The 27961-nt window shown below is 38.2% G+C and overlaps 1 protein-coding gene and 1 pseudogene across 7 annotated transcripts in view; both read left to right on the top strand.

The window, feature by feature from the left end:
- Nucleotides 1-27961, top strand: part of CADM1 (cell adhesion molecule 1) — a 337589-nt gene that overhangs the window by 141192 nt on the left and 168436 nt on the right. The gene's annotated exons all lie outside the window — the stretch shown is intronic.
- LOC111540169 lies at nucleotides 3622-6462 on the top strand (annotated as a pseudogene). The gene has a single exon (XR_002730908.3). The product of XR_002730908.3 is annotated as a 60S ribosomal protein L3 pseudogene (transcript).

Raw genomic sequence — 27961 nt, 5'->3', positions numbered from 1 at the left:
AGGTTTTGAAACTGAGACACACTCATTGCCAGACAGAATAAGAATGAGCATGCCTGAAATTTCACTGAGAAAGATCACAGATACACAGTCACGTGTTGCTTAACGATGGGGATATGTTCTGAGAAATGCGTTGTTAGGCAATTTCATCATAATGCAAAAATCATAGAGTGGATTTACACAAACTTGAATGGTGTAGCCTATGACACACCTAGGCTGTATGCTACAGCTCATTGCTCTTAGGCTACAGACCTGTACAGCATGTAACTGTAATGAATACAGTAAGCAACTGTAACACAGTGGTATTTGTGATCTAAACATATCTAAACAGAAAATGTCCAGTAAAAATATGGCATTATAATCTTACGGGATCACTGTTGTATAAGCTGTACATTGTTGACTGAAAGTTGTTATGTGGTGTATGACTGTATTTAAAATTATAAGAACATACGATCCCAAAGTCATTTGATTCAGGCCCCAATAAAACACTAAAATAGTCCAAGAATCTTACCCTTTCCCATTAGTGAATGAAGGCATTCTTCAGCCTTCCTAGTTGAATTGATGCAATGATCAGTGGACCTTGAATCTAAGGAAACAAATTTCTGTTTGTCTTAAGCCTTCTCAATTGTGCTTTTGTATGCGTTCATCTTATTCTTTCTATTATTCTTAACTTAGTCATCCAGATTGCTGCTTAAAATGGAAAATTAGCCTAAAATGGAGTGGGCAAACAAACAAATCTATCACTGTCCAGAGTTTCTGAATCAGTAACCCATTTCTTACAAGAAGAGAGGGAACTATTTTCTTTAATATTGAAAAGACATTACCTGGAGCACCCCTAATCACCCTTGTTCCACACGTTGAATGATGCAGTAGAATTTAGAGGATTCTGACATTCAGAGAACAGCAGCCAACTGTCAAAAAAACGGTAGGAGATGGTAATAATGACCTCGATTTAAGGTCACTGGTGCTTGAATGCTTGCGGTATTTTGGCACTAGCTATGCCACATCCTGCTGATCGTGGAACTGGTGCCAGGTTCACTCAGTGGGGCCAAAGGAACTTTGAGTATAGTGACAAGAGGCTAAAGAGCCTGAGCCGCTTGGCTTATAAGATTGATTCTTAATGGAAGATTGATCTGGATTGGGCGAATCTGTGATTTTTCTGTTGGTAGGGACTTGAAATTGGTTAATGAGATAAACATGAAGTTCAGATTCCTTAGCAGATGACAACAGCTTTGCTCTGTATTCCCATCACCTAGCACCTAGTAGGTGCTTGACTATTGAATGAAGAAACAACTGAACACATTTTCTAGGTAGACTTCTAATAGAATTAGTACTACATTGGATTTGTAAAAGTAATGATGTTACCGGTATACATTTAATTAGTGAGGGGTACTTCCTTTGGGGTTATAAGCATAAAAATACTCAATAACCTCATTGCTTTATTGATGTTTGTTTGTGAAGAAGGATTAAATAGTATCTTGCCTTTTTTCCTTTGCTTTTAATCATTCATTGTTAAATAGAGGCTTAGGCCATCTGTCTCTGCCAAGATCTGCCTCGATATGGAAGACCGTATAATAGAGATACTAAAAAAAACCTCTCTAATAATCTGTTTATACTATTATTCTCCAGGCTTTTCCCTAAAACAGTTTTAAGTAAATTTCTTGCCTTAAACTGCAAACTTATCTGTTAATTAAAACTACTTTTGTTGACTAGGTCTCAATGCTCTTGAGGCCTGTGGAAATTATCCTTAGCTGCCTTTTCTCTTGAAGATAAGATAGAAAACAGGATGCCTTGTCGGGTTTAAAAAGTAAAATACAAACTGTCAGTTTTCTGATACCAAGGGACATTTTTTTGAGAATCAACATTCCAATGGCTAATCTAGTTAACTCTCAGTGGTATAAGATAGGAAAAAGGAAATTGACTGTGTTTTGGTACTTGGTTTTATTTTATTTTATTTTATTTTATGCTAAGTGCTTCTTAGGCAATTCTGTCTCATCAATATTCCGTAGATGTAGGCATCATTAACCTCGGTGAAAAGTTTATTACAAGCCACTGTTAGGACTTGTTTTTGAATAATATTACTCCAGTATTTAAATGAAACAAACTACCTGTACCCAAACTCAACAGAGTTTAAAATTATTCAGAATATGGAAAAATAAGGTTTAGGGCCTGGGTGCTGTGGCTCTCGCCTGTAATCCCAGCACTTTGAGAGGCCAAGGCGGGAGGATCACTTGAGCCCAGGAGTTTGAGATCAGCCTGGGCAACAGAAAGAGACTCTATCTCTACCAAAAATAAAAAAAAATACCCGGGTGTGGTGGTGTACACCTGTGTCCCAGCTACTCGGGCAGGTGAGTTGGGAGAATCACTTGTGCCCAGAAGGTCAAGGCTGCAGTGAGACATGATTGTGCCACTGTACTCCAGCCTGGGGTACAGAGTAAGACCCTGTCTCCAAAAAAAAAAAAAAAAAAACCAATAAGGTTTGGGTGTGTGATTTGGGGCAGTGTTTTTGGCATGCACGGGTGTATTGGGGGTATGCATATGCCCAGACATATGCGCAATCTGAAGACGTACTATGAATTTTCCTTGAAATAAATTTGGCTCTTAGAAGTGCTTTCTTCTCAGTCACATGCAAAATATGGTGAAGAATCATAAGCAGTCATAAATACTGGCTTGTATACACCATTCAGGGTCAACTTCAACAAAATACAGGTCACTCAATTTTATCCAGCAGTCACAGTGCTGGATCTACTGTGGGACTCTTAAAATGTTTCAAGTGAGAGCTGGATAGTCATAGCTAGAATCTGAGTTATACATTCTGATTTCCTTTATGGACTATAGATTAACTGCTACTCCGATAATACTTCATTATAATCCTACTGACTTCTTTCTGGCAAGAGAATTGCCAGGTACCCAGCTCTGCATGTCCTGAATCCTGTCAGTAGCTCTAGTTTATAAAGGATGATTTGCTAATGAGATTTTACAGACAAGCGCTAGATACTGATGGTGATTCAATGTTGTTTGTTGTCTGAGTGGTTGTTTTGCTTCAGGGTAGTTTTTGTTTTCCATTTCTTTAGCAACATCTTTCTCTACCCCGCTCTTGCAGAATTTGAGATCAAGAAATAGGCTATCATTAATTACATATAGACATTATAGAATGTTTTGGGGGTTCTTAGTCAAAATGTAAATGATAGTTTAAAACACAGTTTGAGGCCGGGCGCGGTGGCTCAAGCCTGTAATCCCAGCACTTTGGGAGGCCGAGACGGGCGGATCACGAGGTCAGGAGATCGAGACCATCTTGGCTAACACGGTGAAACCCCGTCTCTACTAAAAATACAAAAAACTAGCCGGGCTAGGTGGCGGGCGCCTGTAGTCCCAGCTACTCCCGAGGCTGAGGTAGGAGAATGGTGTGAACCCGGGAGGCGGAGCTTGCAGTGAGCTAAGATCCGGCCACTGCACTCCAGCCTGGGTGACAGAGCGAGACTCCGTCTCAAAAAAAAAAAAAACAAAAAAAAAAAACAAAACACAGTTTGAATAACCTGAATGCCTAGTACCTTTTGTAGTCAGTAAATAGTGATTGCCATGAGGACCACGAGTGTATCAAGACAGTTTCATTGTAGTGTTCAATTAAAATCTTAAAAAAATAAAATAAAATTCTTGCTGTATTTTATGAGTAGGCTACAAGAACCTAGTAAGATTTTAAGGCAGAAGAACCTTTAGAAGGGGCTGAAGGTCACAGTTGTCACTCCTTGTGTGAAAACATGTGAATTGCCTTCCAGACACTTTTATTTTGCCTTAAGACTACAACTGTGTTCTGTCTAGGGGTTCTGCTGACAGCACGACCGCACGAGTACAGTTTCCTTTCTGTGCATCAGCACAGTCGGAGATTGCAATGCTGCTTGTGGCCGTTAGGATTTAGTCATGGAATGCAAGGAATTTTCAACAGGAAATGTATCTGGCTTTGATATATTTTCATCTGCCGCAGTCACTTAACCTGCATGCCTTTTGGGTGTCAGCATTTAATTCTAGGATTTCATCGGAACATATGTGTATATAGTTTTCTCCGTCACTGTCTCGAGTCACCCATTTGATGCTGTTCATGTACAGGCCCTGTTTTCATTAATAGTCACGTAAGCAGTGTTAGCAGGTTTTGGCAAATGCTCCATTTCATCTATGCCGAGGAACATAAAACTCTTATCGGCAGTATAATTTAATTTCACTGTGCATTTTTGGTTAGGATGCAGCCAACAAAGTCAGCAGAAGTGCAAGTTGTTTTTAGGTGGCTCAGTTGTATTGTAGTTGTACTTACTGTACCTCACTGCTCTTAAGTGTCTTCAATAACAAATATGGTATCAGCGCCAGCTTTTGGATATGTGACTTATACAAATGTCAAAGTAGCAAGTATATTATTTTATTTCCAAAGAAAGGCTTCTTTATTCTCTCCACTACATGATTAATGCTCTTAGCCAGTTGGCTGCAGAATTTAACCTGGCAGGGCCCCAGCACATAGTAGGTGGACAATGAATGGATATAACCATTGTTCAAGGCTCTCAACATACGATTGAATGAAGATACCTAGAAATTGAAATATCAAGGCAATTGTGAGGATAACTGAGGAACACTGGGTGAAGCTTATGTAATGTCATGATTTAACACATGCCTTATTATTTTCATAGCTCTCAAACTTAGCCCTACTAGGAGAGAAACTGTATTTGGAACAGTACAAAGCAAATATGTGAGTGTTTGCATGTGCCATTCTCTTACATTTAAACTAAATAAATTTAAAACATTCAACAAAGATTGAGTCAGGAGCATTTTATCTTATTCATCCTTAAAAAAAGCCTTCTTTGGTGCCAGGCATATAGTAGACACTCAGTAAATATTTGTTGGCACACTAGCTTGGTGCTGAATATAAGACACGTTCAATTTTGTTGAATGACCGATTGAGAATGTAGGAGTCACTGTACTCATGGAGGGACCCATTTCTCTAAGGAAGTTTCTAATATGACTGTGCCATTTCTTTGCCTTGGGCTGGTCTTTTATCAAGGTTGTTACTGACATGTCTATGCTTTATTGGGGTATCTACTATATGCCAACTATTATACTTGGTTCTCGAGCAATATCATCTCATCTTGATACGTTGTACTAGTGAGAATTACAAGAGACCGGCGGGATTTGATGGCGTGATGTCTCACAGAAAGTTCTGCGCTCCCAGACATGGGTCCCTCGGCTTCCTGCCCCGGAAGCACAGCAGCAGGCATCGCGGGAAGGTTAAGAGCTTCCCTAAGGATGATCCGTCTAAGCCGGTCCACCTCACAGCCTTCCTGGGATACAAGGCTGGCATGACCCACATCGTGCAGGAAGTCAACAGGCCAGGATCTAAGGTGAACAAGAAGGAGGTGGTGGAGGCTGTAACCATTGTGGAGACGCCACCCATGGTGGTTGTGGGCATTGTGGGCTACGTGGAAACCCCTCGAGGCTTCCGGACCTTCAAGACTGTCTTCGCTGAGCACATCAGTGATGAATGCAAGAGGCGTTTCTATAAGAACTGGCATAAATCTAAGAAGAAGGCCTTAACCAAATACTGCAAGAAATGGCAGGATGAGGATGGCAAGAAGCAGCTGGAGAAGGACTTCAGCAGCATGAAGAAGTACTGCCAAGTCATCCGTGTCATTGCCCACACCCAGATGCGCCTGTTTCCTCTGCCCCAGAAGAAGGCCCACCTGATGGAGATCCAGGTGAACAGAGGCACCGTGACCAAGAAGCTGGACTGGGCCGTGAGAGGCTCAAGCAGCAGGTACCTGTGAACCAAGCGTTTGGGCAGGATGAGATGATCGACGTCATCGGGGTGACCAAGGGCAAAGGCTACAAAGGGGTCACCAGTCGTTGGCACACCAAGAAGCTGCCCTGCAAGACCCACTGACGCCTGCGCAAGGTGGCCTGCATTGGGGCATGGCATCCTGCTCGTGTGGCCTTCTCTGTGGCATGTGCTGGGCAGAAAGGCTACCATCACCTCACTGAGATCAATAAGAAGATCTATAAGATTGGCCAGGGCTACCTTATCAAGGACGGCAAGCTGATCAAGAACAATGCCTCCACCGACTATGACCTGTCTGACACGAGCATCAACCCTCTGGATGGCTTTGTACACTACGGTGAAGTGACCAATGACTTTGTCATGCTGAAAGGCTGTGTGGTGGGAACCAAGAAGCGGGTGCTCACCCTCCGCAAGTCCTTGCTGGTGCAGACGAAGCGGCAGGCTTTGGAGAAGATTGACCTTAAGTTCATTGACACCACCTCCAAGTTTGGCCATGGCCGCTTCCAGACCATGGAAGAGAAGAAACCATTCATGGGACCACTCAAGAAAGACCGAACTGCAAAGGAAGAAGGAGCTTAATGCCAGGAGCAGATTTTGCAGCTGGTGGGGTCTCAATAAAAGTTATTTTCCACTGAAAAAAAAAAAAAAAAGAATTACAAGAAATTTCATATTCAAATGAAAGAGAATTTTTAATTTAATTTTTATGTCCCCAAATTACTTAATAATTTGCTAAAGGGAATAGTTCTCCTTTCCCCCTACATCGATTCCTCATCAGAAGCTCATGCCTTTGAGCGGTATACTTGGCCACTGAGCTGGAAAATTGTCAGTCTTCATACAACGTTTTAGATCCTAGGACCTCAATGGAACCGTTTCTCAAAAATTTCTACCATCTTATGAGAAGCCACACAGATGTGCCTTCATTTTGTAGTATATTAACAAGATGGTAATGCATGTATGTATACAAATCTATCCTGACAGTCTCCTTTGAGGGTTGATTCAAAACTCACTCCTCATCTTGGTTTTGTTTGCTTGGTATGGGAAGAACAATACATTTATCTTTATGTTCTGACAATAGAAATAGTAGTTGTATGAAATACTCAGTGGGCGAAGCAGTGAATGATAAGGGAAATAGTATTTAGCATGTTGCATTTGCAAAGGAAACTCTTAGAAAAGTGGCTAACTTGAGATTTACTTATAATCCTTAGAGTTCACAGGGATGAATTTAGGTGGAGCGATGTGACATACCTTAATTACTGATGTGACATACATTACTGATGTGACATACATTAATCTCAAAATAATTATGCTGTGTGAAATAAGCTGGATAAAAAGAGTATAATAATTGATATGGCTCAGCTGTGTCCACACCCAAATCTGATCTTGAATTGTAGCTCCCATAATTCCCACATGTCATGGGCGGGACCTGGTGGGAGGTAATTGAATCATGGGGGCAGGTCTTTGCTGTGCTATTCTCATGATAGTGAATAAGTCTCACAAGATCTGATGGTTTTATAAAGGGGAGTTTCCCTGCCCAAGTTCTGTTATTCTCTCTTGTCTGCTGCCATGTAAGATGTGCCTTTCACCTTCCGCCATGATTGTTAAGGCCTCCTCAGCTATGTGGAAGTGTGAGTCCATTAAACCTCTTTTTCTTTATAATTTACCCAGTCTCCAGTATGTCTTTATCAGCAGTGTGAAAATGGGCTAATAAATACTTTATGATTCTTTTTCTATACAATTATTTTAAAGATTCAAAATAAATGACTATGAGTGAGACAAGGAGGATCAATGACTGCTTGAGAGGTAGTGGATGGTGCTGGTATAGGAAGGAAGGATGACAGATAGGTACCGGGAATTTTTAGAAGTGATGAATATGTTTCTTCTCTTGATTGTGGTGATGTTTTGCAGCTGTGTACAGCTGTGCCAGAACTTATTAAACTGTACACTTCATATATGTGGACTTTATTATACATTTATTAAACCTTAATCAAGCTATTAGAAAAAAATGTAATTTTATGGCAATTACCACATTATAATCAACTAATTATCTAGTGTCTGTCTGTTGTACTAGACTGTAAACTCCCAAAAGACAGGCCTTTTCTGTTTTATCTGTGTTCTCAATGTCTAACCTGTGAGATGTTCCTATTAAGTACTCATTAAATAAGTTGAGTAAGTAAATAGATATGTTATTTAGCTAAAGCACAGACAGCTATTATTGGCTGAGCACTTGCCATATGCTGGGTGCTATGCTAAAAATACATTATGTTATGAATCGTCACAAACCATATTTTTGAGAAAGGCAATTTTGTTATCCCCGTTTTACAGAAAAGGAAACAGCGCTTAGAACAATTAAGTAACATGCCCTAGACTACTAGCTAATAAGTGGACAACACTGAAATCAAGGCTGAGTGATTTTAAGTCTGTGGTGGTAACCTCTCCACTTGGACCCTTTTGGCATCTCCTTATGGCCTGTGTAGATTTTTAAAGCTGTGACGGGGAAATTTGCAAGGATATAAGACTCACTTCCTAGCCCCACACTTTCAACACAATGGGAACTTCAGTAAACACTGAAAACTGAATGAATGAACCCAGTGCTGAAAGTCTGGGAAAATCTTTTTCCTTTTGTTTACTTTCCCAGTATTAATAGAGCAACGTTGTCTTACTACACGTGGCTCTGTTTATACTGGCAGAAACCTGAATGGGAAGCAGGCTGGGGTACAGCAGGAGCGAATGCCTTTGGGGGAGCCTGGGCTTCTGCCAGCACATGTAGCTGGGGTTCCTGAAAGGCCCGAGGGACATTGCTTCTCCATCCTCACATTGGAGATTTTGTTCCAGGAGGGGGATAAAGAGAGCATATATTTAAATATTCTTCACAGTTGTATTATTTGTTAGATTCCTCTAAGAGACAGTTGATTTTTGTAAGCCAGTATTAAAATTCCAAAAAGGGATTACAAAAATGTTTGCATTGTAATGTTATAACACAGCTGGAATACACTTTATTCTTCCCTTTTGGTTATAATGCTATCTTATAAGAATTGTAGAATACAAAGAATGGTTACATTTCTGAAAATAATATATATATATTTTTTTCAGGCAATTGGTGTTTTTGTGTTCTTAAAAAAGCCATTACAACATCAGTTTATCTCGTGTCTGTGTATATTTTATAGTAGTACATTAAACACAAACACTGATGAAAGTTTTTTAGTTTAGCTTAAAAGCAGTAGTTCCCAAACAGTTATTTCTCATATATTATTAGGTAGAGGTCACACTGGGATTTACATGGACTGCTATTTTCCCTGTTGAAAGGGCTACTTTAAAAAAAAATACTTGGAATGTTGTATAGCCACATTAAAAAAAATCCCTTATAGGGATATGGAAGATATGGAATATACCATTGATTTCATTAGACCCATCATTCACTGGCATGCCCCTATTTGTTTATTAATTCATTCAAAAAATATTTATCAAGGCCATGGTCTGTGTCAGGTGCTGGAGGGCCAATGAAAAATGTTCATAAGTGACATCTGCTTTACTGCAGGGTACTTGCCCTTTCCTCCTAGAGTTTTGCTTTTGGAGATATTAGATGTATCAAAATTGTTAATACTTTTATATTTGCTTCTCAGTTCTTCCAAAATCACAGGTTATTTAGATCAACTTATTTGACCTTACTGTCCTCATTATATTTGTATAAAATATATGGGAAATACTTAGAAAATAAATATAGAATATTAATTTCATAAAATGGGTTAGTAACTTCTTATCCTATGTGAGTTATATTATAAATAATGTACCTCAGCCGGGCATGGTGGCTCACGCCTGTAATCCCAGCACTTTAGGAGGCCGAGGTGGGCAGATCACAAAGTCATAAGTTGGAGACCAGCCTGGCCAATATGGTGAAACCCCGTCTCTATTAACAATACAAAAATTAACTGGGCATGTTGACGCGCGCCTGTAATCCCAGCTACTCAGTATGCTGAGGCAGGAGAATCACTTGAATCTGGGAGGCGGAGGTTGCAGTGAGCCAAGATTATGCCACTTGTACTCTAGCCTGGGCTACAGGGCAAGACTCCGTCTCGAAAAAAAACTCAAAAAACAAAAACCAAAAAACCCAAAACCTACCTCAGGAAAAGAGTAATAAAATGCATAAAATATAAGAGAACTATTCAGTAAAATTAGCTTGCTTTCTGAATTCGTGCCTGTGTGTGTGTGCATGTGTGTGTGTGTGTGTGTGTGTGTGTGTTAGTGATTTAAACTTGAGCTAAATCTGTTTAGTTTTTGATTTGTGGGTAGTTTGCCTATAACTTGATCTGGCTCTCTTTTTTTAGTACCTTTTTTTTTAGGGTCAGAGGTACATACGCAGGTTTGTAATACAGTTAAACTTATTCCACAGCGATTTGTTGTAAATATTATTGCATCACCCGGGTACTAAGCCTAGTACCCAAGAGTTATTTTTTCTGATCCTCGGCCTCCTCCCAGCCTCTACCCTCAAGTAGGCCCCAGTGTCTGTTGTTTTCCTCTTTGCATTGCATCCATGTGTTCTCATCTCTTTGCTCCCACTCATAAGTGAGAACAATTAGTATTTGTTTTTTCTGTTCCCGTGTTAGTTTGCTAAGGATAATGACCTCCAGCTGCATTCTTGTTCCTGCCAAGGATATGATCCATTCTTTTTAATAGTTGCATAGTATTCTACAATGTATGTATACCACATTTTCTTCATCCAATCTGCCATTAGGTTGTAATGGGTATTTAGGTTGATTCCATGTCTTTGCTATTATTGTGAATAATGCTGCAGTGAACATATGCGTGCATGTGAACTTGATTTCTCTTGAGATGACTTTTGAATGGTTTCCTTATCTTTGTGTTCTGGATTGAAAATGCTAAAGGCTTTTAGAGTGATAATTTCTATTAATCTCATTCTAGCAAATTAAGCTTCTACAAGGTGTAGAGGAGTGTTTTTGTTCTAGAAGAAGGGAAATGATTACAGACAGGATTTCTTTTAACTGGCATGAGTGGGTACATTAGAGATGTTTAGGGAAATTCTCTCTATAATGTATTGGTGATGAATGAAATGAATGTATAATATCTTATAATTAAGTTAATGATTACTAATTTGTTGAGAGTCCTTTTTTAATGATATGGAGAAACACTCCAGAGACAGTTATCTGGAATCACTCTGAAGGTGGTTATCTTGAATTTCAGTGTTATTTGAAAACTTCTAGTTATTATAGTCCTATAGTTTTCAGAGATACATGTGATATACATAAACTTGCTTTTTCCCATGACCTCCCTATTGCTCTTTAGGGCTTAGGTCACTTTATATTGTAATTATTGGGCCACCTGTAAATCCCTTCAAGGAAAGGACTGTGTCCTATTGAAGTTTATATCTCCAATGCTCCCATCAGGGCTTTAAGCAGTTGTTGGCTGCCCTATTAGAAGGGTCCATCATCAAGGCTCAGCAACTTCCTACTATTTCTTGACCCTTCTTCCTTGCCCTGCCTTGTCCAGTTTATTTCCAGGTCGTAAGAATATCAGGGTTATGTGTGTGGAAAGAACTTGCTTCATCCTCTACTGCAGACAGATCTAGGCTTGCGTATTCACTTGGTCTCTTATCAACTCTGTGACCTTCGGAACATTACATATTCTTTGTGCCTTAGTTACTCAATTTGAAAACATGAATAATCATGCTTAATTTATAGAATCATGAGAACTAATTAAAATAATGACTAGCGTGATTGTCACATAGTAAGTCCTTAGTGAATGATAGATTCCCATATCTTTTAATCAGTTCACCTTCTTCAGTAATTTTTGAAACTCTTTCACCACGTTAGATTCTTGTTAACTGTTTTCCCTATTTTTTTAGTCTCTTCTGCTTCCAGATCAGCAGAGATATTGCTGCCAGATTAAATATTTATTAATTTTGTACTGTATGCTAGACACTAGGTTTTTTCTGGCCTGTGTATGATTTTAAACAAACAAAAACAGCCTGTCACTGCTTCGGTTGACAGTCTGGCTGGCCATAACCTAGTTTTTTTAGCCTTATCTTGTGCCATTCCTTTCACATACGTAACAATCCTTACAAATTGAATACTCGTAGTTCTTAGTTGTTAGGAATTGGGATGAGATGATATCCAGGGACTCAGGAAGGCTCAAATCCCATCCTGCCAATTACGTTTACCCACTCACCACCCTTCTATCCCAAAGCAAGGAGGAGCAGAATGAGACTCTGAATACCACTCCCTGAACTCCAGTTCAGAGCTCTGATAAAAGCTGGATTGGATTATGGATTGAGGTATGATCTCAAGTTATACCTTCAACTTCTCTGCCTATTCCATCTCAGTCTTGGAATCTTACTAGTTTCTGGCCAACTGCACTAAAGATTGAAGTGGACATGAGAGAAGGAGCTTGCTAAGAGTTTATTTCAAAGAGTGGCATATATAACAGGTCTTGCATTCCATTAACTGAACCAAAAGAAAGCTTTAACAAAATGTTATAGAATTAATTAAACTTAAGTTTAAATAGCAACATGCGGCTATTTAGATTTAATTAAGTAAAATTAAAACTTTACTTCCGCAGTTGCACTTGCTACATTGCAATTCTCAATCGCTGCCTGTGGCTAGTGGTGTCTGTATTGGATAGTGCAGATGTAAAGTATTCCCATCACAGGAAGTTCTGTTGGACAGTGCTGTTATAAACACAGTAATGTGGGTCATTTATCACCAATACATTACAGAGAAGATTTCCCTAAACATCTCTAATACGTCCACTCATGCCAGTTACAAGAAATCTTGTCTGTACCCATTTCCCTTTTTCTTGAACAAAAACACTCCTCTATATCTTGTAGAAGCTTATTTTGCTAGAATGACATAAATAGAAATTATCAAACTTGAAAAGCCTTCAGTATTTTCAATCCAGAACACAAAGATAAGGAAATAATTCAAAAGTTACCTCAAGAGAAATCAAGTTCGTATGCATACATATGTTCACTGCAGCACTATTCACAATAGCAAAGACATGGAATCAGCCTAAATGCCCATCAGTGGCAGATTGAATGAAGAAAATGTGGTACATATACACCATGAAATACTATGGAGCTGTACTGCCTGGCCTTGAAATTTGGCTGTGCCAGCCCTAGCTGAACGAAACTTATCTCTGTCTTACCTCAACTGCAAGATGGGGATAATAATAATATCTATTTCATATGGCACTGGTGAGGATTAAGCTAATTAGTATGAAATACACAAAAATACTAAAAACAGTGCCCAGCACTGTGCAATGCTATGTTTTTTCTGTCTTCTCTTCCTCCTCCTTGTCCTCCTCCTCTTCTTCCTAAGTCTTCTCTGTTTTTTTTTTGTTGTTGTTGTTGTTTTTTGTTTTTAAACTAAGAAACACATATTCTTTGAATATGGAAGAGAAAGGAATTTACTTTGCTCATCCTGTAATTTTTTTTCCTGGAGATGAGCTCTTAGCTGGCTTCTGGGAAAAGAAAATATTTCCTCTGTTTTATCCAGCACTCTGCATAGCCTGTGATAGTTACATGAAAATGTCAGTTTAGATGTGTTAGAGATTGTTTTAGAAGACTATTCCATGTAAGCTGTGCATTGGTTCATTCATTCATTCTTGAACAAGTGTGTGAGGATTGCTTCTTAAATGCAGGGCGCCGTATTTACATCAGATGGGGACTTAGAATCATCATTCCATGCTGACAAGCCCTCTGCCAAAGGGATCAGTACTCCACTTTTGTATAGAACTGGGACAGGCTTTCCGTCACAATTTTGTTATGAAACTGTCAGGTGAGATGTTGCACTGAATTCCCTTTAGTTGATTTATACAATTTCAGAGATTTTGTTACGGTAACTTGGGGGCTTTTAATTTGATTTTATTGCATTCTTTTTTTAGACTCTTAAGGCAGTGGTGTTTTCATCACTACATCTGCACAATTTGTTATTGGCATTATTGGGAATTGCTGATGTAAAGCAGTCTATGACTTTTGGGAATATTAATAAACTCCTAAAGTACTTGTTCAATCAGCTTCTCTGACCTGCTGTTCAGAGGTTGAGCTGTCATTAACTGAGGAAGCTTCCTATGGTTTAATTGGTGGTGAGGAAAACCATTGTCTTTCTTTCTCCTCATCTTTGTCTTGCCTACTTCATTCACTACTTTCTTGGGAGCAGTGCAGGAATAGGCCATCCAGTTCCAGAGCTGAAGAGGGACTCCTATGCCCTAGAGAATGAGAAAGAACATGCTGGTTAGGTTTTATATTACTACTGTGCCTATTTTTGATTAAGAAAATGTTTGCTGTGTGTCCAGAGGTTTAAAAGATTAATAATTTATTTTATGTATCTGGAGAATTGCTTCTCTCTGCCTCAAGCATTAGGGCCAGAGTTGTGTATTTTGTCTGCATACAGTTTGAAGTGTTTTCTCTAGGTCTTGTAGGGGAGAATCTGAAGACTTCATTGCTGGCTGGTTTCAGTCTTACCAATGTTGGGCCCTTAGATCAGCTTGCTAGAATACAAAAATTACTCTTTTATCACGACACCAAATTCTGTACTCCGGGACTCCAAGTGGCCATGGAGAGACTTGGATTTAATGTTAGTGCCTCATGCTATCAACTGCCTATCTGTTGTGAAATCCTTTTGTTGTCAGATTTGTCGTTTCCTTTTTAGATAGTAGATCATCTGATTTAGAGCATGAAGGTACATCTTCCTAAGTTTCTATGACAGAAAGATATTGAAGAAGAGGGAGAAAAGCCAAATACCAGAGACCAGACAAGCTGGCAGGAAATTGCAAACATGGTGGAATTTCCAGTCTTTTTCATTTTTTGAAGTCACGGATAATTTAAAAACTACTCGCTTTTACTTTTGTTTGTTTCCTTGCTTGCAACCACGTCTATCTGCCAACCTTTCTAAAATGTCATGATGTAATTATTTTAACAGGCACTGTATGCTCCTTTATTTGGGGGATATTAACCTTTCTAAACAAAAGGAATGTTAATATACACTGGAGACACAACTAATGGGATTTCATTTTTCTTGTTAGGCAAGAAGCTTGATTTTTTTTTTTTTTTTTTTAACTTCTCGTAAAAGAATGCAGCAAGTGAAATAATTGCCTTAAGCTAATCCATGATAGTGATTTTAAACGTGACTTTCCAGATCACTTTTATATGGCTTAGAAAGAATAATGTGATTTTCTTGTTTTTGTTTGCTTTAGCTAAACAGTGTTGAAGGATGATATAAATTCAATGAATTCAAAACAAAGAAAATGCTAATTGCTTATGCACTAAGTTCTTTTAAGGCATGAAATATAGTGTTTAATTCATAAGCATTGTTTCATTTTATATAGATTTAATATTTTTTTAGTTAGTATAGGACAAACTCAGAATAAATTAGCCAGCTAACCATTTTCTTAATTATTATGTATTCCTATTTGATGTTTAAATATATATGACCTGAATATGTTGTGGTTTTTATTTTTAAAAAAGGAAGAAAAAAAAAAAAAAAGAATGGTCATAGGCTCTCAGATAGTGATGCAAAGCACTTTTAGGATTTCTACAGGGCACCTCCTCTATCCCTGGCTTTCCGCCTCTCCCCTTCCCTACCTTCTTTCCTCCTTCCCTTTAATGAGTATCCACTGAACCATTTTCACATACTTCCTCAATCACCCTTTTGACCAATAGCATGCATTTGCCATGGCATGGCTAGGCTATACATCTTTAGTGTTAAAGATGGTAAGGCTGGCCGGGCGTGGTGGCTCACGCCTCTAATCCCAGAACTTGGGGAGGCCGAGGTGGGTGCGTCACCTAAGATTTGGAGTTTGAGACCAGCCTGACCAACATAGAGAACCCCATCTCTACTAAAAATACAAAATTAGCCGGTTGTGGTGGTGCATGCCTGTAATTCCATCTACTAGGGTGGCTTAAGTAGGAGAATCGCTTGAACCCAGGAGGCGGAGGTTGTAGTAAGCCCAGTAAGCCAAGATCGTGTCACTGCATTCTAGCCTGGACCACAAGAGCGAAACTCCATCTCAAAAAAAAAAAAAAAATACGGTAAGGCTGTGAAACAAATGAAGACTAATTGGCCCATATGGTGTAGCCCATGACTTAGGCCTTTTTTATTATGAACTACCTCCCCCACAGTTCCATAGACATGTGTACCCTGAACAAAATATGAGTCATTAATCCCTCTGATGGAGGGACCTAAAACAATGAAGTAGGGAGGAGAGAAAGGAGAATGCTGCTGATTTGAACTGGGATCTTCTCGTCTGTCAAGCCCTTGAACAGCTTTCCCTTTAAGCAACAAAGATGACAAGTTTTTGCTATTTTGGATTAGCGAGAGTATGAAATGGCTTCCCTTTCCTTCCAGGCAAAAATACCAACAGAATCTGACTTCGGAATGAAAGTGCTAATTTCATTTGGTGACTTTCAGATTTGAAATATGGGCTTGAACAGGCATTGTGCATTAGTCAGCTGAGGCAGTGGAGGTTATTTTTACAATGCTAATTATTGTTTCATGACAGTGATTTACTTTATGTTGTCTGCTCTTTACACCCCCAAACTAGCCATTGTTTTGGGAACAGAATTGGTTGGGTTGTCTTTTCAAAGACAAATCTTACTATTTTATGCATCGAAATACTTTCCTGTAACAAAGAAGAAAGCTTTATTGAAGAGAATCTTGCATATGAAATGTAATCTGGCTAAATATTCAAAACTAATAGGTTTATATTTTAGTATTGATTTTTAAAGTATATTTTTCTGACATCCTAACCACCTTGCTTTATCTGCATTAAAGTTAAATCTGTTTTACTGGGATGCAGCTAAATTTTTGTTACTCACATTGAACTTAGAAAGGAGCAACACATATAGTTAACAAATAAATACAAAATGAAATCGAGTATAACCCCTTGATGCGTAAAGGAAGATAAGTGGAAGACAGAGTTGATTGCATGTCTGGAAGCATATCTGCCTGATTTATGCTCTAATTTTAGTACTGAGTTTCCTTTGTAATAGTAAAATGTCACATTAGCATGTCCCTTTTAATAATCTAATACGCTACCAGTGACAATAAATACATGCACTGAGTCTAGCTCAGGGTTTCTCAAACTTCAGAGGCCCATGACCCTTCCCGATGTAGTTAAATTGCCCAGATGACCCTCCTGTCATATATTTTTAATTGTAAAGCACTTGAAATTAATCATGTTTTATTTCTTTTTAAATAAGCACCTCAAGAGCAGTGGTGAGCAGTTTTGCTCACGGCACTTATCCACTCTTAAAGAAAATTAAAGATTGGAAAGGGCCTTGCGTCTCAGTGGCAGCAAAGCCATCTACATGGGGGAAAACATAGCAGACAAGAGCTGCATTTGATACTCCTCTACACAGTCTCTTGCCTGTGCACTTCGTGAAAATTGGCACCGGTGAATATAACAAAGTAAAAGCATTTTGAATTATTACCACAAGCCTTCAAGTGGTCATAACCCAAGATTTCAAGTACCTCAGTGAAGGGTAAGGTTTTCTACAATTCGTATGGTAACTGAGTGCCTTTAATTTAAACTACACGGAGCTAATCTTTAGGAGAATTGGAATCTGCCTCTGAACTAATTATGATTTACAGAAATTGATAATTTGTCTTCTGCATGTGTCTGCAGGAAGAAATTACTATTAAATTTGATTAACAAATGACAGATTTCAGCCTAGTAATTTACCATCTTTATTAGCAAACTTAGAAAACTTCTTATAGTAATCTTTTCACTCATGTCAACTCTATTCTGATAGTTAAAGTTTATCTAGAAGTAACCCCTGCATGTGGCTTTAGTAAGAACCTACCTTACCTTTAACAAAGAAATCTTGGTGTGGTATCTCTTTTCAGTAGGCAAGCACTACCCAAGTGCTCACACTGATTTCCCATGGTACTCAGAACTTAATAATAGGTAATTAACTTCCAAAAATGAATAATCTGTTCTTTTGAATGCCTTCCTGCACTCCCTCAAAATATATAAAATTGTGTAAAAGGGAGCAGAGCATTATATCATATATTCACCTTATTTTTCATGTACCACTTTGTCAAATGTTTTTCTTTCTCTTCAAACAGATTGTAATTGTGTAATGGAGGATACTGTTGGCTAAAGCAGTGCCATAATATATGATTGACATTGTGAATGATTCTGAATCCTACTTTGAATGTACATAACTGAGATGTAAAACTATTGTAGCATGACAGTGTAGTGAGGGCATTAAACTTCTCCTTACATGAGTAACATGGTGTAGTTTTCAAAAGTATATTAATGTACATGTTTTTATATAGTTGAAAAAAATCTTCCATTGTACTAAGCAGCCTAGCAGAATTGTCACAGTGGTTACAAATGCCCTTTTATATTTTCATGTCAGGAGAATCTTATCTTCTTGCATGTCAAAAAGGGAAGTTGAACTATTAGCCTTTAAAGACCCAGAGGTAAAGTTTAATTTTATAATGACATAAAATAAATGTTCTATTATCTAAGTAATAGTTCACCAGAAAAGTCTGAAATGGCCTCCTTTCTCAAGGATGCAGCTTGTATGTGATGCTAATATTAAAATGGACCTGCCAAATTGAGTGATGGGAGGTGCTAATAACTCCAAGTGGGGAGATGAAAACAACATTTGAACACACCTGCTGTCAGCTTTCTGTCAGTCTCATTAAGTTATTGAATGGGTGAGTATAATGGTGAAGGAGGGGAGTCAGACGTACGCCAAGAAGCAGTTGTGGGGGCTAGTACCCCACAACATGATGAGTAAACGGATTGTCCTTGGCTCAGGAAGCCTGCTTGTCCCTGTGGTTCATCCATGACCTTTGACCTGAGGATGCAAAAGAAGTTTAGATTCTTTATAACAGTCTGTCCTGGGGAGTTGTATTGACAATTAAGATTGTTTTATTCGCGTGTACCCACATCTTAGTTTCTTGGTGTCGCATTGAGAGTATGTGTTTATATGCTTATTTTGTTTAGGTACTCTAAATTTCGTTCTGTCTCTTTCACCTTTATGATGAATCAATAGGTTTTTTTTTTTTCTTCTGACAGTGTTTGGTGTCATTATTCTTTGGTAAGTAGGTCTATATACATAGTCTGATCTGGGTAGAAGAAGGTCATTCAGGCAGTTTGCGAACACTTGTTGCTAGTAATGATCACTCCTCTAAACTAGAACAATTTAACAACAAACAAAACAAAAACTTAGGAACTGAATTGTGGGAAGCCCAAATAAGGCGTGATGGATTCTGGGGGACTCCAGAGGTTAGCCGGTGACCTTTGGCTTGATCCGGGCCTCTCTCTGACAGCTTTCATTCATTTTAAAGAAGCCTGGGAAAAGTTGATATCCAAAAAGTGCTTGTTAGCTGTCCATTGTTCGCCCCAACAGAAAAGAAGTTTCTTGAAATGTCTTTCAACAACAGAAAAAAATAAGAAAAAACAAAACAATAAGCAGGCAGGGTGTGGTGGCTCAAGCCTGTATTCCCAGCACTTTGAGAGGCTGAGGTGGGGAGGATAGCTTAAGGCCAGGAATTCAAGATCAGCCCAGGCAACATAGCAAGACCCCATCTCTATAGAAACAAACCCACAAAAACCAAAAACCCACAATGACTTCCTGAAGTTATTTACAGTTGATTTTGTAATGTTTTATGAAATTTTACCTCGTAGGTTAATCCAATTCTGTTTTGCTTATTCTGACTTTGACGTTCACTTGGAGTCCTTAAGCACGTATCTTTTGAATACAAGCCAACCCATGCAGTGGGTGGCAAGGTAAGTCAATTTGGGATTAAAAGGCTGTCAGGGATAATGCTGAAACACATGTGGATATTTGAGAGGTGGCTGCACCGACTTTGCTCCCTGTCCAGCTTGTAAACTGAAGGTCTCTGGAAAAAGGAGCTTCTTAAAGTAATAGGATTCACATGAGCAGAAGAGCCCATCAGAGGTTGTCTGGTTTCAGTAGAGATGATCAACAGATAATGTGCTGAATTGGTAGACATAGTGAGGATACAAAGAAAAGACATCCTGGAAGCCTAATGAAGACTTCACTTTATTACTTTTTCAGATAATTGCTTAGATGCATGTACATTTTCCTTTTAAATTTAGAGTTAAAAAAATCAAGTTGAAACACAAACATAACGAGTGAAGAAATGCTTGAGCATCTGGGAGGTAAAGCAAGAGGGTCCTTGGAAGGGTGTGGAGCAGCACAATGAGGCTGTGACAAACGTCCCCCTAGCCACTGGCCTCTATCAACCCAAAGTGCTTCTCGGAAAACGAGTAATAAAACAAGCAGGATGTAAACATCAGCAACTTAAGTACTTGCCAGCTCAGTTGTTGGGAGTAGGTAAAGCTAAAGATTAAAGACAGCTTGACAAAATCCTACACACTATCCAGCTGAGTTGTACACATTATGAGATGTGGTAGGACAGAATGAGGGTGTTTAAAAAAATTATTGCTATTATGCAGCTGGAGGGCAATGGGCTGAGTTGGGAATATGCCAGGAGAACTTGTGCTGCTTGTGTAGATAAACTTACAGGACTTCAGCTTTCAACCCCATCCAATTCTTTCTGTCAGATTCTCTTAACCTTGTCCCGTCCCTTGCTGAGCACTGACATTTTCAGAGCAGAGGAAAATCATGTTAAATTTATGTGTGAGAAGGGGTACGTCTGTGTGTATTGCTGTACTCTGGTTTTAAGTGTTTGGGCTCTTTTGATTAGTCCTGCCCTTGGTTTATTTTGTAGTCTTAGAAGTGCTTATAAACCAGTGCTGGTTAAGAGTCTAATTTAGCTTCTCCTCATGTTCTCTGGTCAGCGTGGTGGCAGTCCTTTGTGGTTGTGCAGAAGAGCCTCAGCCCCTGCTGTGGGACAAAGAGGGCTGAATTGTTTGCTGCCCCTGGACAGCCTAGGCCTGTTGCAGCCCAGATGGTGCTATTTGTCAGTTTAATTTATTGGGATTTTGCTGAAGATTTTGTTTGATGTGTGAGTTTTAACACTGAAGAATGCATGTAAACCTATGTGATGTTGGAGAATTGTGAGAGATGGGCCTGGAAAGGAAGATTGAAGCCAAATTGTAGGGTACCTTGAAACCTGACAAAGGGGAATATATTTTTATTTTATCTGTAGATACGTAATGGGGAAACACTGAGGATGACTGAGCTGGAGAGAGACAATGTGAAGGATGGCCTGAGTGGAGATGTGTATCAAAGAGTCTGGGTATCAGAGACTTGTATTAGAGAGAGTTGTTGTAGTAATCTAGTCAGACTATGAGAAATGGTTTGTATTAGAGTGTCAGGAGTAGTCATGGCAAAAATATATAGATCAGGAATGAGGGATGGGTCTCATCTCACACCCTGACTCCAGTCAATGGTGGTGGTGGCTCCCTGGAGCACACTGCGATAGGAAGGATTTTGTAAAGTTTTGTCTGGCCTCAGTGGAGGGTGAGGTAGGGGAGGAGTTCTATGAACAGTTAGTGATGTCTGCCATGGTTGAAACAATGGAGAATGGGGACAGCTTTTCTGTGCAGATGTTCCTTCTGGTAGGTAGAATCCACATTGTAATGGGAGAAGTATTAGGAATTGTAAAAAACTGAATGTGGAGAATCAGTAAATTATGAAAGATGTAAAAGACTACTGATATTTAAGCCTGGTGGACCGGACTTAGAGAAATGACAATTAAAGGAGAAATATCCAGCAAAAAAGATACGATATGGAAGTTCAGGACTGAGATTAGTACCAGAGATTTGGATCAAAGGTGATTTGTATAGAACAGATAGTTGATTTACTCTTGCAATTTGGATTGAGGGTGGGAAACCAGAGAGGGCTGGGGGTAAATTAGTAGAGGTCAACTTGAATTCACGTGTCCATATCAATGCTGAACTGATTGTGAACATTTTTACAGCTTGAGTCACATTGTAAGGAGACCAAGAAGTGAAGTGAGCATAGTAAGCATTTGGAAGTAGGTGAGTGTTTGGGGTTCTCTATCTACAACTTTTAAGTTTTAACAAAACTCCACGATTCTCTATTTAAACTCTTAAATATTACCTTGTTTATTAATTACCAAATTTTAGGATGGACTTGAGCAACAGGTCTCTCCTCTGCTATATTTTGAGATTATATAGAATATTGACACTAAGAAGAAACTCAATCGTAGCTCCTTCTGTTAGAGAAGAAAAAGAACTCAGAAGGGTTAACATTTTGCCCAACATCACAGAGATAATAAGTAGCGTGGTTGGGCCTGAGACTCAGGTCTTGCAATTTTCCTTCTAAGTGCTTTTTCTGTATTCGATGCTATTTTTTTTTTTAAGAATGTCTATGATACAGATTTGAACATTATTTATAGAAATAAAGAATAAATGATGTGCATAATCTGACAGAATAATTTTGAGAAATGCAGACATTGATAGTCCCCCGCTTTTTGCCCTTTTATTGTGCTGCTTCATTTATATATTCATAAATATATTTAAACCAGTCTCTGAATATTTAGGTCAGTGCTAGTCATTTGCTTTTATAAATGGGAAAAGACTGTGTAAGTTAACCAGACTGTTTAGGTTTAAATCTGAGCTCTTCCATTTCTTACCTATGAGATCTTTGATAAGCTTCTTACCTTTGTGTTCCAGTTCTCTTATTTGTAAGATGGGGATGATAATGATGCTTACCCCACTGGGTTACTGTGAAGGTTAAATGAGGGCGGATATGTAAAGTACTTAGAACAGTCTTTGGCACATGGCAAGCTCTAGGTATGTAAGATCATAGCCTTGAGAGTTGACCTTTTGGATTCAAATTCTAACTCCATCTTTTTTTACTAGTTGTTTGACCTTGGACAATTACCTTAATTTTTCTAAGTTTAGATAATAGTATCTACCTTATAGGGCTGCTCTGAGAACTCAGTGAGATAATGCAGATAAAGTACATTCTCAATGCTTGACTTAAAATAAGGACACAATACAAGATAATCATTTTCATTATTACCATCATAATCTTTATAATTAAGAATAATATGATAATGAACATCCATGCACATAACCCCTTATATGTCTTCATGAATGTTTCCTTAGGGTAAGTTCTTAGAAGTGAAATTACTGTCTTCCTCTTGACTTTCTACAAGGTCTTTAATCTTTAAAAAGTTTTGTATATTGAAAAAGACAAGCTTTTGTTGAACACATAGTAGGTTAAATAAGGTTGAACATTTCTTTGTCTATATTGACTTTGTAATTTAGTGTGAGAGTTAAGAAATGAAACTGTGGTAAAATATGCAACGTGAGATATATCTTTGAAAAGGGACAAAGTACTATGGAAACACATCAATTGAAGAGAGAAATTTCGGCAGAGAGAAATCAGGAAAGACTTCATGCAAAAGAGGAAAAAATTAGATATCTATGATGCATAGTGTTTTGATAGATGAAGATAGGTAAGCATATTCTTGGCATAGCAAGGTTTGTCATATGGCCATTTCTGTCACTGGAGCCTTAGGGTTTAAGTGCATATACTAGCGCTTGGCTTTGGAGACTTAGAGACTGGTAAGGAGCTTATCTTCTTCTCTCCACTCACTGTGTTCCTCCATCTAGAATCTCTTTATCTTCCTTCCATCTTCTTCAGGACACAGGCAATGTTTGGATTTCCTAGTTTCTCTCAGAAACATGATAGTACATCCTGTATTACTTAAGACAGATTCAGGCTAGAGTAGACATACAACTCTTGAGTTGGTCAAATTGGAATTCAGTTGCTGAGTTCTCCATGATTACTTTAATCTGATTTCTCTGAAGAAAAGTTAATCTGTTGGTATGATCCGATGGCAAGGCTTTACAAGTATACGTGTTTTAATGTAGTCGCAATTTTTAAGGTAAGTTAAAGCCTTTCCAATTGTTACTTATTTTTCAGTGACAGTTATGACAAATGGCTGGCATAATTTATTTTTGCTTTGTAGATAGGCATAACTAGAGATCTTATATTTTGGGTATGCATTTTTTATGAATTTATAGAATTTTAGCCTAAGACATTGGATTAGATGTTAAAGCATTTATGTTGACAAGCGAGAAGTAAATTGTATTCTGATCCAGTTTGTATAATAATGTGTGACCAACCCAATTCACGAAGTTTGTATTGGTAATTTTGCATTGCTATGGGACTTAAGTTACATATATAAGAGTTGACAGTTATTTCAGCATGTGTTAGTCTTGAACTCCAGAAGGTAAAGGGGAAGTTCTGCTATTTATTTTCTGTTCAAAAACAGAGAAAAAAAAGAATCCTTATATTATTCTCTGTCACACACCGGTAAATACATAGTCTTCCCAAATCCACCATTAACCAATGCTGTGAGCTGCTTAGTTTGCTTGTTTCCCTAAAGCTTTCATGTGACAAATTTATAATTTTATATGTTATTTCTAGGTCAACAGTTAGATTAATGTTTTATCTCCTGAGCAAAAACACAGTGCTTCTTTGTAAACTTTGTTATCTTACTGAAACTGAAAATTGCAAAACAAAGAATTTTCCAGTTCTCACATTCCCTGTTGGAGAACAGTGTTTATATAGAGGTTATCTTGTGGTTTATTTTATATTCTACTTAACTTTAAAATTTCTGCAGGTGGAATAAATATCCTACTTAAAGCTTTCAAATCTTATTAATTAAAGGTAGTTAGTTGTCATTACTGATGGTTTACTAACTTTTATTTATTTTTGCTTCATTGTAGCTCAGGAGGAGGCCACCTAAATTGATCAGAATATAAGCTTATCCTACTCCCTGAATATACTTAGTGCCAGCAACAGAAATACACTCAAGAAATACTTGTTAAGTGAATAAACTGATAATGACCTAGGAGGATGCAAGTCTTACAAAGTAGTTCAGAATATGCAGATTTTACCATCAGTCTGAGAGTTGGTAACTTTGAACATTTTCTATTTGAGCTAGTATGAATTTAATTTTTTACAATGCAATATGTCATCAGTTCTTAAGTAGGCCTGGGAACTCATTCTTTTTGAAATCTATTACATTTTAAAGACTTTATAACAACATTGTCTTCCGTTTGCATGTATTTAAAGTTTTTTATGTTCTGGCTGGTTACAGTGGCTCATGCCTGTAATCCCAGCACTTTGGGAGGCTGGGATCACTTGAGGTCAGGAGTTTGAGACCAGCCTAGCCAACACTGAGAAATCCCCATCTCTACTAAAAGTACAAAAATTAGCTGGACGTGGTGGCACATACTTGTAATCCCAGTTACTGGGGAGGTTAAGGCACCAGAATATCTTGAACCTGGGAAGCGGAGCTTGCAGTGAGCCGAAATCACACTACTATGCTCCAGCCTAGGCGACAGAGCGAGACAAAAAAAGAAAAGAAAAGAAAAGAAAACATATTATATTGTGTGACTCCATTCTCAGACCAGGGGAAATTTGATTTTAAATATATCCCATTATTTGATGTATATTATGACCTGTTTTTTTTTTTCTTTCCACAACCCCACCCCAAAACACTTAATACATTTCAGTAACTGAGTCAGCTTCATTATTAAACTCTTAGCATAGCCAGTTCTAGTTATTTTTCAGAGTGTTCCTAGAAAGACACATCCTAAAGGAGATTGTCATGAAAGATTTTGTATTTCCTCAAAGGAACAGTAGAGCTTGCATTTGTGATCAAAGATGGAACAGAGATAATCATAGAAGTGACCCAAATGCCATAAAAGCAAAAATACAGCCATAAACCTACATATTATTTTATCTTTATTTCTATTTAATAAACATTTTGGGTATGTACAGATATGAATCTTAGGTAGTCATTATGCTCAAACAAATTTTTCAGGCATTGAGGGAACACATGATTGGAGTGGACTCCAGATGAACCATGTAGTCAGCCAGCATTCAGGATACATATGGGAACACTAGCTTTATGGCAGCTGGATAATTTGGAATCTCATCCTTCTAACTTGGATGCCTGGTCTGGCATGGTAGAGTAGACCTGATGAGCAGACTGACTTGAAATCTGATCCGAGGTACTTTAGTGATCTTATTGGAAACACAGAATAACTTAGAATACCTGGAGGGATCAAATTTTTTTTTTTTTTTCTACCTCTTTTAAACTAAAATACTATGAATCTCAGTTGGGCATGAGAGGTAGTGAATTGAAGAGGGTTTGTGTCCAAGCTCTCTGGTCAAAGCTTTGATGTGCTTATTCTGTGCTATAAATTAAAAGGGAATTCATTCTCTTAATTGGTGATTCTGAAGAGACTTGCTGAAAGTTGCCCAGTTTGTAATTAAGCTTTGGATCTAATGTTCTTTTCTTCATTTTCTATACTTTGATATTAGATAGCTGCTTGTATGACTATACATTATGAAATAATTGGATACATGTTAAAAATGAAAACTAAACTCTGCATTAAGTGAAATTAGTGAAGAGGTAAAAGGTAGGGGTGGCCTCTATGAAGCGGGTATGAAAAAAGCTCCATGAAGATATGATTACATTTGTTTGATTTTTTTTTTTAAATTGCAACATGTTTAGATGGATACTTATAAGAAGGTGGAATAGACCTCTTTAAAATAGAAAGTACAAGAGCTTACAAATCATATAGCACTTGCAATCTCCTCCCCTCTTCTTATCACTTTTATGCTGGGAAGGATTAAGAAATCTGAATATTTGGAGACAAAGCAGTGTGAGATGTAATTGCCCAATACTGAAGGAGAGTTGAGCCATAGCGCACACCAGAGTAGGGATGCTATAACCAGTTATGCAGGCGGAGACATGGTGTGGTTCCTATGTGGGAGTATCTGCCGTTGGTCAGTGGCGGCCTTCCAAAGGCTTAAGTGATTATGACGCTTGAAAACATGTTGGGTTCAAGGATTTATAATCTATTTTTAAAAGACAGTAAATTCAAGGTTAAAGAGAGTGCACTGGTGTGTACCTTAGATATTAGTTCTTTCTTTCTCCAAATGGTAGTTTCCCTAGAATTTGAGACATGAACACTAGGTAATTTAGTATTAGGCAAATATTTAAACAGTTTAAATGAGTTTATTGCATCCCGGCTCTATTACTTACTAGCTGTGTAAGTAACCTTAGGCAAATTATTTGAATTTTTTGCGACTTAATTTTCTCGTCTATAAAAGACATTTAACAATGGTTTCTACCTCTTAGGGTTTTTGTGAATATTAAATGAGGTAACATATGTGAAGGACTTAGAGTCGTTTCTAGCAATAGTAACACCATATACGTGTTAGCTGTTATGACGGTGATAATGATGTTCTACTACTCCTCCTCTTTCTCCTTTTCCTTCTGCTAACATTTGTGGAAGTGTGAACTATCTCTCAATTCATCTACTCGCTTCATCTGAGAAGAGCCAGTCTTCCTGACCAGTATTTTACAACCCGAGATACCCACTTAGGGCCAACCAATATGCTACCAGCTTTGTGCTTAGGTTATTTCCAACCAATCACTTAAAAGCAGGACTCAAAATTCAACCTCAGTTCAGTAATGGTCATTGTTTTTCTCTGGTCATCGCTAAGGTTTATTTATTACTAGACGCATCAGTATGACCCTCTCATAACATTTTTATCTATTAAAAGTTTCCCGAGAAATGGATTTTTAATAAACCATTATCACAACAGCATTATTATCACTATCCGTGGTGTATTAATTCAACCACGTCTGTGGCCCTCTAGTTTATTTATAGTATTGTGATAGAAGTCATGGGGAATACAAAGAGGGCAAAAAGGAAAAAAAAAATATATAACTTAGTGGGGAAGACATAACAAATGTGTATCAAACGTTAAACAGCATTAATAAAAAACACTAGTAAAGAGCCAAGGGAGGTTAGAGTAAGGAAACAGAATGCCTGCCCCAAGTTTTGGGGCAGAAATAGAAATATAGAAGGCAGGATCTCAATACGCAGAAAGGAACGGTGCAGGCCGAATGGTGGAGGAAGAATATCTGTGGTGCCTTCAGAGAAACCATGAGCAAACTGGTTTCACTGGAAAAGAGAGATGCTGTTGAGAACTAATAGGAGAGCAAGGTGGTAAGTTTGGAAGATAGACAATTATGTGGAAAGAAAAAAATTCTGTTAACTGCAACAACTAATGTCTATAACCTATCAAATCAATACGTGTATTAAGCACTGATAATACCAGCTAAATCTCAGTCAGAAGCTAACGAACTGGAGAACATCGAGGACCTAGCTGCAGAAGCATATCAG

The sequence above is a fragment of the Piliocolobus tephrosceles genome, chromosome 13 (genome assembly GCF_002776525.5).
Source record: "Piliocolobus tephrosceles isolate RC106 chromosome 13, ASM277652v3, whole genome shotgun sequence".
Taxonomy (NCBI): domain Eukaryota; kingdom Metazoa; phylum Chordata; class Mammalia; order Primates; family Cercopithecidae; genus Piliocolobus; species Piliocolobus tephrosceles.
Note: the sequence above shows the minus strand (reverse complement) of the source record. Positions and strands in the feature narration are given on the sequence as shown.